Genomic DNA, 10828 nt, shown 5'->3' with positions numbered 1-10828 from the left:
TGCTCTATAAACTACCAGTATAAGAATAATTAATAAGTCAACCTGAATTTTCAGAGCGGACAATTCGACATCAAAATCCAAACAATATGTTTCCAAATTTACAGCAACACAATTTAAATGATTTTGAACAAATATACATGTTCCACCTTTGAGTGCCTCCCTTCTACAATATGATGCACCCAATTTATAATTTTCAACCACCATAGCGTTCAGTTCATTGTGTCTTAAGTGATGTTCGGTAATACAAATAATATGGGGAAAATCTGGGTATAATGAACTCAATAATTCATCTACCTTATATCTCAGACCACAAATATTCTGATGGTATAATTTAATAGATTGACGTGTAACAGATGATTTAATATCATTATTTACTTTAATTACATTGTCAGCATTAGAACAATTTTGATTCTTAGGGGCTGGGATTAGATTTCCCATAAAAAATCCTTCGTTCTTGTTACCGGCTTTCTTTTTGACCGCTTAACTGATAAATTTTTAGTAGTTATATCAAGTATCAATGATGGGGAAGGTTGCTTCCCGTCGATATTTGTATGCAGCCCATGACGAGTGGAGTGTTCCTTAATTATATCAACATTTAGGTTTTCTGCATTATCATTGATCTTCAACAACTTCTGTAATTTCTCTACAGTGTCTTTCCTTTCTTCCATCCCCTCCCTTTTTCCTGACAGACCATCATCCCATGCCAGGGTAATAGGTTTTCCCTTCTTTCTTGTAACAATTTTATGAACCACATCTGATATTTTTTCCGCCATCTTTTCCTTCCCAACTATAGTCATGTGCAGCCCATGACGAGTGAAGTGTTCCCTATTTATATCAACGTCTAGAATTTCTGCATTATCATAGATCTTCAACATCTTCTGTAATTTCCTGTACTGTAGAGACCGGTAGAGACGGCAGCCGGACCAGCCGGACGGTGCACTGTGTTATCAGTGGTACATGCATTAACATGTCTACGTGTCCATGAGCCGGCGAGATCGCCGTCAGTCATCAGTTTGACTTGAGTTGAGCGTGCAAGTTTAATGTGTTTTGTGTCTGTAGTATTATTTTCATTACAATGAGCGCAGAATTCAATATTTACTGTGAATTATTAATTACGCTTGTCGGGGAAAGACCAGTACTGTGGGATAATTCAAGTGAAGAGTACAAAGACAGGCGGCTAACTTTGCAAGCTTGGAAGGATGTATGCCCACACCTTAAAGAAGATTTTGAAACACTGGGAGATAAGGAGAGAAACGATATAGGTATGTAATTTTCATCTTAAATCTTTGTGTGATAATTTTATTAATACACAATACATACTTTCTATCTATACCTACTATCTATTTTCAGTTATTTTATTAATATAAAAATTACCGGTATTGTCAAAACATTCTCCATGCGCAGATACGATATTATCTAGCAATGAACTTGTGATTTAAAAATTGCACATTGAACAAATAAACTGCTAACAATGATTTCCCAACAAAATATTCACTGAAAAAAGCAGTCTTCTGGGATTTGGCACCGTGTATATGTGGTGTTAACCGACGTTTCGGAGGAACGTATCGCCTCCATCTTCAGGGTAGAAGAAAAAATATAAGAAAACTGCAAGCGAAGAGACCGTAAGAACCAGTAAAAGCAGACCGTGAAAGCCTCAAATCTTACAAAATATTCACTAATAATAAAGATTCTCACAAGAAGTTGTGAGAGTGAATTTATGGCAGTGGCAGTGCTGAGTTCGTAGATTATCTCCATTACTGCACATAATGCATTAATACATTAAGCGAACTTATTCTGCCATGGAATTTTTCCAGCTTCGGAAACAAAGTACTTAGCGAAATTATTTCTGATAGTGTTCGCTGAGAAACCACCTCGTACTGCTTGTGAGCGAGGGAGTTTTCTTGGTTCCGAGTCGTATCGGCACTCATAGTATTAAGTCCTTCTTCTTTATGGATGAAATTCTGAAGAACACAACAAGCTTTTACTATGTCAGTCGCAACATCTGTGGAGACATTCAAAGGCCGATGAAAAATCCTCCACTTATTGGTCATTATGCCAAATGCACACACTACAAATCGTCTTGCTCTAGTTTAGCAATAGTTAAAAATTCGCTTAAAGTGGTCAAGTTCTCGGCTACCATAGGAAGGAAGTAAATTATTATGCAATGCAGAAGCTTCATCACCTACGAGAACATATGGCAATTCCCCTTCAATATCTGGTAGTGCCCTGGGAGGGGAGGTATGTTTAGTGTGTTTCCTTGCAGCATTTTCCATAACGACGTTTCTTTAAACACACTTGAGTCGCAATCCTTTCCATAAGCACTGGCATCCACAAAAATGAAATTATAATTTGCATCCACTACTGCCATCAGGACTAACGAATAATAACTTTTATAATTGAAAAACATTGAACCACTCTCTTCTGGTTTGATAACCCTGATGTGCTTGCCATCAACGGCCCCTATGCAGTTTGGAAAATTTGCGGTAATTTCAAACTGGCATGCTATATCCATCCATTCACTGACCGTCGGAATGGACATATATGTTCTATATAATAACAACCACATCTTCATGCAAACCTCACGTACAGTTCTACTAATTGTTTTTATTCCCAGTCTGAAATTGTAATGGAGATCTGTGAACGTATTTCCTGTTGCTAAGTACCTGAAAAAACATAGTTTTAATTCTTTTCGGTTTTTTTTCAGGAAAACTGGTGATAAAAAAATGGGCAAACATAATGGATAACTGGATGAAATGTCACAAGAAATTAAATGAGGAGCAGAAGAGCGGTTCTGGAGCAAAGAGGCGCAAATACCTGTTTTATAAGGAACTACGATTTCTGACAAAAATAGCAACTCATCGACAAACTACTTCAAATATGCCTGATAACGTTAACCTTGCTGACAGGCAGACTGAGAGGCAAGAGGAAAAACGTAATCATGAATGTTATGCCGCAAATTTCAAAAGGGGAAATTTGAGGCATTGTCCCAAATGTTACAACAATTGCTAAGAGCTTTCACAATGATCAGGGTAAGGATGGCAACACATACACTGTGTAAGTAGGTCAAGAATATACTTAGTCAGCATCAGACGGCTCACTTTTCTGGGCCACTGGAGCGAAGGAAGTTCCCAATCACACGAGGATGAGACACTGCGGATTTGTCCACAACAAAAAGGGGTTAGCCAATGGGAACCCACCACTCGTAATTTGAGGGCAAAAAGGAGGAGGTAGCTTTACTTTTGGGGAAGCAGCTGCGTTAGCAGTTTTATAGTATAAAGAGGGAGAAAAAAAGCCGTTTGGGGACTGATCAAAAAAACGTAATATTCGACAAGCAGCCAAAGGCTCTGTTAGGCATGGATTCAACAAGATGGTGGTTGGTTGTGAATGCCTGCGTCTCTATCTCAAGTAAGTCAATCTGCTCATACTAGCCACGTTACTTAAACTTTATCGTTGTTGGTGAAATGGTGACAGTGCAATCTCCAGTGGGCCCTGCGAGTTTGAACAGGCTAGGGTAGAGACTACGCCAAGAGGGTAGAAAATGAAGGGAAGTGACAGTCTCAAGCCATACTCCCTAGGTGGGAGATTAGAATGAAAGGAGAACTAGCTAACAAGCTGATACTATGTAAACCCGACAGAACATTGGCATTTGTATATTTTAAATAAGGGTGTAAATAGACCGAGGTAGTTAGGATAGAATGTACTCAGAGTTGTGATTCACCCCCACGCACTAAACCCTTCCCAGACCGATCCGGAGCTATCCTAGGTCAGACGAAAGCAGATTTGATCCCCGGGCAGCCAGCAGCAGCCGCATGCATGAACAGTTGTAAGGGTGAGGGGAACCCCAGTTTCAGGAAATTAAATGACACCCCAGTTCTTGGGGGCGTGACAGTTAGTGGTTAGAGTTGGGTCGGAACATACGCGCCCGCTCTACGCCATTACAAAATGGTGCAGTGGGTGGGAGTAGCCAATGAAGAGTTGGCTGACGAAGTGAATTAGCAGTTTCTGTACCCCCCCCTTGAGGCATTACAAATTGGCAGCATCGCAAATTACGAACCGCACTCTGAGAGACTAGGAAATAAAAGGTTAGGAAACAAGAAATAACTATGGAGGCTAGGATAACGCAACTAGAGGAACGATTAAGCGGACTAACGCTAGGAGTTAAAACCAAAGATTTATCACTGGCCGCAAGAATTAAGGAATGGAGTGGTCAAGCCAATGCCAGACTTGTAACCGAATTCCTGTCTCAAGTAGCGCAATGTGCATGCCTGAGCAACTGGTCGTGAGAAGACTTAGCAGATATAGTAAGAGCTAAGTTAACGGGAGACGCGAGACTGTTCGTATAATGTAGGGACCACCTCACGGAGGTAAACATGAGATATGAGAAATTGAGAGCAGCATTATTGGGCAGATTTAGCGAGAAGCTACCTGCGCAGTACCACTACAGCCAACTCCATGAGGCCGCGCAAGGACGGGACGAATCGCCCATCCAATTTCTGGACAGAGGTCACGCACTGAGCCAGAAAACAGTGAGAAAATTCGCAGACCCGACCGAGCAAAGAATCCTAAAGGAAGAAGCAGAGTTCAGATTACTTACCAGCTTCGTGTATGGACTAAGGAGGTAACCGGGACACGAACTGAGAATTCGCAACCCCAAAACGCTGGAACAAGCACTGACTATGGCAACTGTGATATACAATGCCAATAAAATGGAACCAAGGCTTAAGGAACATATCACCTTCGCGGTACAGAAGAGCGAGCAGGACACCTTCGAGGCACGGAGGAGTAGACCGCCATGGAAAGGGAGTAGACAAAAGTGGAGAACGAGCGGACGGAACCGAGAGAGGGTTCGAGCCCAGCTCATTTTTTATGAATGCAGACAACCAGGCCATATAGCCCGAGATTGTGAAGCTAGAGAGAATTAGATGGCTACAACAGCATGAAGCAAAGTGCAAACGAATCGGTTCTACAACATTGGCACAGGTGATCGACACAAGTAGGGAAGGGATCACGCTGTAAGCAACGAGAGAAGCTGCATACTTCAAGATGTCAAGAAAGCAGGCCTACAAGACGTCACGAAGGGTGACGTGACATTCCGCCTGACGCACAAGGCAAGGGGTTGAACGGTCCAGGGGATTGTGAGAAGAGTCGCCTCAAGGGAGGGACTTGACAGGAAACCGGTGCGCAGAGAAGCATAGCCAGGGAACAGCTGAACCGGGTTCAGCGTGCTTGCAAGGAGAAGCAAGCGTAAATCGTATACTCACTATGAGAGAGGCAGTAGATAAGTGCAATGGAACCGCTGACTATGCACAAGCCGCTAGCTGGGTGGAAGAACTCGGTTCACAATACTCGTACCAACAGCAGAGAGAGACGCTAATAGTGAGGCAAGTAATAGGGGCTCGCCAGCGTCAAACACTGTGGAAGCAAACGAGATAAGTGAACGTAGCCAGAGCTGTTCACTGCGCCCCCGAGTCCGGAGGAATTATAAAGAGTAAACACGGCCGGAGGTTGAAGCACACGCCAGAGTGACAGGAGATGATTAGGGACCAGGAGAAGTCGCATCCATCGACAAAACGGGACCGTACACCACATCCAGAAATGGGGAACCGTTACCTATTGATGTATGTCGATCATTTTACTAAGTGGGCCGAAACAGTGCCGCTCCCCGACCAGGAGGCCTCAACAGTGGCCAACGCTCTGGTGATGCAGATTTTCGCGCGCCACGGTGTGTGTGATAAGCTGTTAAGTGATAGAGGACGGAACTTCATGTCAGAGTTACTCCGAGAGACGTGCCGACTCCTAGGAGTGGAAAAAATATTTACCAGCCCATACTGACCCCAAAGCAACGGCCAAGTGGAAAGATTCCACCGCACCCTCCACGCGGGCCTGGCTATGTACGCGGACCCCAAAGGGACAAACTGGGATGACCACCTTAACCTAGTGTTATGGGCGTACCGATCGCAGCAGCACAGGGTACTCGCCCTACCGTCTGACCCACGGGGCTGAAATGAAGGGCCTCACGGATCGAGAACTAGCGGCCTACGAGAGGAGGCCCCAACGCGTAACAGGTGTGCAGGGACACCTGGCCTGATTGGCCGGCCGGCTGAGGAAAGCGCGCCAAGCCGCCAGAAGGAAGCTGGCGGAAGTGAGACAAAGTGAACTCGCTCGCCACGACAGAAGAGCGAAGCGAATAGAGTACTGCCCCGGACAGCTCGTATACCAGAGGCAAATGGTTAAGGGCCGGAAACTAGAACCAAAATGGTTAGGCCCTTACCAAGTACTGAAGAAGGTCTCTGTCATAGTATACAGGATACAGCTAGGATGAAGGGAAGTAAATGTTCATGTAGAACAATTGAAACTATGCAGAGCCTCGCGAGAAGAGCTCATAGAGAGGCGGAAGCAAAATAGCCAAAGGATGAGAGAACAGAGGCCCAGCTTCTGAGAGAGATGAAGAGACAGATTCCGACGACGCATCGTCGGAAGGCGGCGAGGAGTGGCCACCATACTCGTACACACAGTATGAAAGACACGAGACAAATGAGGCAAGACGTCGAGTCAGCTTGAATGATGTGGCTGGGGAGGAGAAAGACGGAAGAAACAGTAGAGAGAGATGACACTAGTGCGACGAGCAAGGTCAACTCATCAGCACTCAACATGCCAAGGATGAGCGAGTCGAGTGAAGGGCAACACGGGTATGCATTGCGCCCAAGACTCCAGCGTAACTACAAAGAATAAAGACGGACGGAGAGGGAACCTCGCACAGAATAGCAGATATTAACGCGCTTTGTTTCAATTTTTCAGGTGAAGGAAGAACCGAACCAGTCGAAACAGAGAGACTAGTAGTAGACAAGGGGATGGCGTTCTTGATGGAACAAGAAATATTAATGAGAGGCGCCGTGTGGCATGTCACGATGGACTTTGGCGTAAAGGAACACGCCCAAGCGATAAGCGACCTAATCAAGGGATTTGGAGACCTAACCTTTACTGTTGGAAGGGACCCAGCTCAACGACAGTAGCTGAGGTATGCTAGCAAGCTAGCAGAGGAATTGCAGGAGAAAGTCGAAGACTTACTGCAGATGTTTCCGAGAGGTCAGCAAGTTAAGAGGGGAATGCTCATCATAGGGGGGAAAGCCCTCAAGTTTTTGTTCAGAGCCGTGCTAAGCGAAGACTTAGGACCCTTAAATGAGAGGATCGGAACTCTGAGAACCCAAGTGGGTGAACTGGTTCACGATGGGAAAGAGCGCTTAACAATGAGCCGCGAAATAGTTTTGCGCCTGAGAGAAAACTCCAAGGTACTAGCTCAGATGATACGAGCGACGAAACTGTGCCGAGAGGAAGAGGCGAGAGATCAGTTAATGTTAGAACAACAACTTAACTGGACCACGAGTCAGTAAAGAAAGAGAGCTATACAAGGGAGCTAGAGATTCTGTTAATGAAAATGTACGTGGACATAATGAACGTGGCATTAAGCTTAGACTTAGCGACGTCACACCGTATGACTGCCAGTATGTTGCCCTCCCATAAACTGTTCACGATTTTACATGACATTTATGTCCAATTAGAACAAGGCTATTCGTTTATTACGGCATTGAAGCCTGAGAATATGCATTTATTTTATGCATCGGCCCAAGTTGCAGTCCTGGCTACAAGTGAAGCCATTCGCCTCGTTATCCAATTACCTTTGAGGAGCGAGAAGCGCACATACTGTTTACAATCCAATAGCGTTGCCAACGTTCGAGCCGAATCTAGGGAAATTTATCAGAATACAAATGGACGGAGAGGCTAGCTGTGTCATCAGAGAGGAGGAGCTATATGTTGTTACCGTCAGACTACATGAGGAGTTGTCAGGAGGGAACTATTACAATATGTAAGGGGATAGTCCCGACAATTGAGAGAACAGACAAGACTTGTCTAAGTAGTTTATATTTCGGGACCACCCACGGTTACTCGCTATGCACACGAGAGATTGTGTCAGACAAATTTAGGCCTGTGTTTAGAAAACATCCTTTCGAAAGGATCATGGCTGTATGCAGTGAAGGGACTTACAAGGGTACAGTGCAAATGCATGAACACTCGCGGATGCCCCTTGAACCAAACTAGTATACAGGGAACAGGCATTCTCGACCAGCCAGAGGGCTGCGACCTAATCGTCGGATCATTGACACTACCGGCGAGTCGCCAGTTCCAGCCTACAGCAGCATGGGGCTGCCCAGGTGTAATAGTGCCACCAGCACCGGCACTTCTACACCCAGAGGAAGTCCAGTACATGATACGGCACCACGGAATACTGGAGGAGGTGTGGACCGAATGGGAAGGTCTGAGGGATGGCCGGACAGCAATACCAGCCCCCATGACAATGGACCAGATGCAGAGGCAGGTAGAGGTCCGACTCTACGCGTGGAAATGGACCTACGGCAGAGTCATGGCAGGTTCAACAGTAGCAGCTACCGTGATCGGTCTGTGACTGTGGAGGCGCAGACAGGCGTTCCCCGTCTTCTGAACATTCAATGCGAGGAGGAAGGCCGGAGCAGACAACGCAGAGAGGGACAACTCATTCCCTCTGAAAGGCGTGCCTGAGGAAAGACCCGGCGGCGAGGAAGTTCGAGACACGAGCCAGCAGACCGGAGACTCAGAGACCTGCGCTGGAATCATGGTGTACAAGTGAAACATAGACTCGTGATGAGAGAACAGGGACAAAGAAAGAGATATGTGAGAATGTATTAATGAATCAATGTAATCTTAGGTGAAGAGAACAGTTGAACTTGGAGAATGGTGATGGATGTAAAGTGATTGTAGAAAACTAGTGTAATATTTTATCCTGGTAGTAGAAAATATTCCACGTTTTGGTGAGGGGAGTTGTTATGCCGCAAATTTGAAAAGGGGAAATTTGAGGCATTGACCCAAATGTTACAACAATTGCTAAGAGTTTTCACAACGATCAGGGTAAGGATGGCAACACATAGACTGTGTAAGTAGGTCAAGAATGTACTTAGTTGGCATCAGTGCGTAATCGCACATCAGACAGCTCGCTTTACTAGGCCACTCGAACGAAGGAAGTTCCCAATTACACAAGGATGAGACACTGCGGATTCGTCCACGACAAAAAGGGGTTAGCTAATTGGAACCCACCACTCGTAATTTGAGGGCAAAAAGGAGGAGGTAGCTTTACTTTGGGGGAAGCAGCTGCGTTAGCAGTTTTATAGTGTGAATTAGTAGTTTCTGTAAGCCCCCCCTTTCAGGCGTTACAATGAACATAAAGAAGAACTGCCGAAAAACAAGAGAGCTACAAATGAGTTGGACAGGAAAATGATGACTATCATTGGTGCTTCAATTGAACAGGGCCAAAGCAGAATTATGTCTTTTTTTAAGGGCATTGCACCAACTGTAGAAAAATTCCATGAAGATATCGTCGACTTTCAATATGAAGTCATGAAACTGATTAAAAGTATTACGTCAAAACATCGAAACAGTGGAATGCGTCCACAATCCTCTGAAGTTTCTGGGAACCAATGTCATAAATCACGTGGATACCAAAGTGTCGCAGGTCCATCATCGTACCAGACATCATGGACTAATCAACAGCATGGCCAACCTGTATATTCCCCAGCCAAACCCTTACAAGCTGCAGCTAGTACAAGTGCTGCATCTAGTGAACAGATGTATTTTGAATCTTATACTAGTCCTGCGTCCACCTTGTCTAATGTTTCAGAGACTTTCGATTTTTCTAACGAATTCTAAAATGTGGAGTGTTTTATCATCTTTGATAATGTGAGTGTATAAAAAGGATGAAAGACAACTATCACTTTTGGTGGCTACCTTACTAAGGAGGATACAATTAATTTAAGGTACTTTTCATTTGTGTTACTGGAAATCAGTAATTTATATCAATATTGGACATTTTCATTTGTTTTGGGGTCTATTGAATGAAAAACGGCATTTGTGTCTTGTTAAGATAGATAAAAGTAATTCATTTTCCGTTTCATTTCTTTTACCGAGAGCCTTTTTTTAAATTAAGATGTTCATTTTTGAATAACAAATATTTTCAAGCAAGTAAACAATTTGAATGTGTACTCACCTCAGTGTCACTGCTTGCATTTCAGGAGGAGAAATGCAGTTCCGCATATTGGTGTCGTCATGTTTAAAATGGATGCATAAAATTGTCAGTAACTTGTCAAATTCTTTTGACATTCTAAAAAATTAACATGCTTTGTGTCGTCCTGTCGTAGTTTTTCAAACAGCATACTAAATGCACCAAATTTAAATCAGTCTTGCAACACAGGATGCACCCAGTACCTTCTGCATCGTCGCTGTTTCTTGTTGTAAAAATAATATAGTGCAATGAGGGTGCATACATCCATATTATCCATTCTACTGCACCCGTGCACAGACTCACCTCGAGTTGAGTGAAACTTTTACCGTGCGCCTACAGTCTCCGTGGACAAGGCCACCCGGTTTTGTCTGCCGCCCGGCGGAATTCTTGTCGTGGACAAGGGCCCATAGTGTGTATAGCCGTCAGTGAGACGTCACGGATGTCATTGAAACTGAACTGAACGCGGTACTGACATGTCACCGATATGTGTAAATAGGCCTTGACTGTGATGGCTGTGACATCCAGTTCTTGGCAATTCACCGCATGTAAAACAATTCAAGGCCGCCCTGGTCTGGTCAAGTGGGATTTGTGGTGGACAAAGTGGCGTTGGGGCGGGTTTTTCTCCGAGTACTTTGGTTTCCCCTGCAGGGGCGGCCCGCGTATAGGCACTGTGGAACTGCAGCACCCCCAATTTCCACTTGATATTATCGATAACATTTATATAATGAGTCCTTTTTTCTT

General features: G+C 44.4%; 1 long non-coding RNA gene across 2 annotated transcripts in view; it reads left to right on the top strand.

Moving 5' to 3' along the window:
• Window positions 1–1052: 1052 nt before the first annotated feature.
• Window positions 1053–10828, top strand: part of LOC111871083 — a 10369-nt gene continuing 593 nt past the window's right edge. Inside the window, exons 1-3 of one of the 2 annotated variants that reach the window (XR_002843973.2) lie at window positions 1053–1262; window positions 2705–3029; window positions 10098–10822. This is a non-coding gene — a long non-coding RNA (uncharacterized LOC111871083). Of the gene's footprint in view, window positions 1263–2704; window positions 3030–10097; window positions 10823–10828 lie in introns of those variants that run through there. The other variant, XR_002843974.1, reaches the window with a different exon arrangement.

The sequence above is a fragment of the Cryptotermes secundus genome, unplaced genomic scaffold, assembly GCF_002891405.2.
Source record: "Cryptotermes secundus unplaced genomic scaffold, Csec_1.0 scaffold188, whole genome shotgun sequence".
Taxonomy (NCBI): Eukaryota; Metazoa; Arthropoda; class Insecta; order Blattodea; family Kalotermitidae; genus Cryptotermes; species Cryptotermes secundus.
This window is presented reverse-complemented; position numbering and strand designations above follow the sequence as displayed.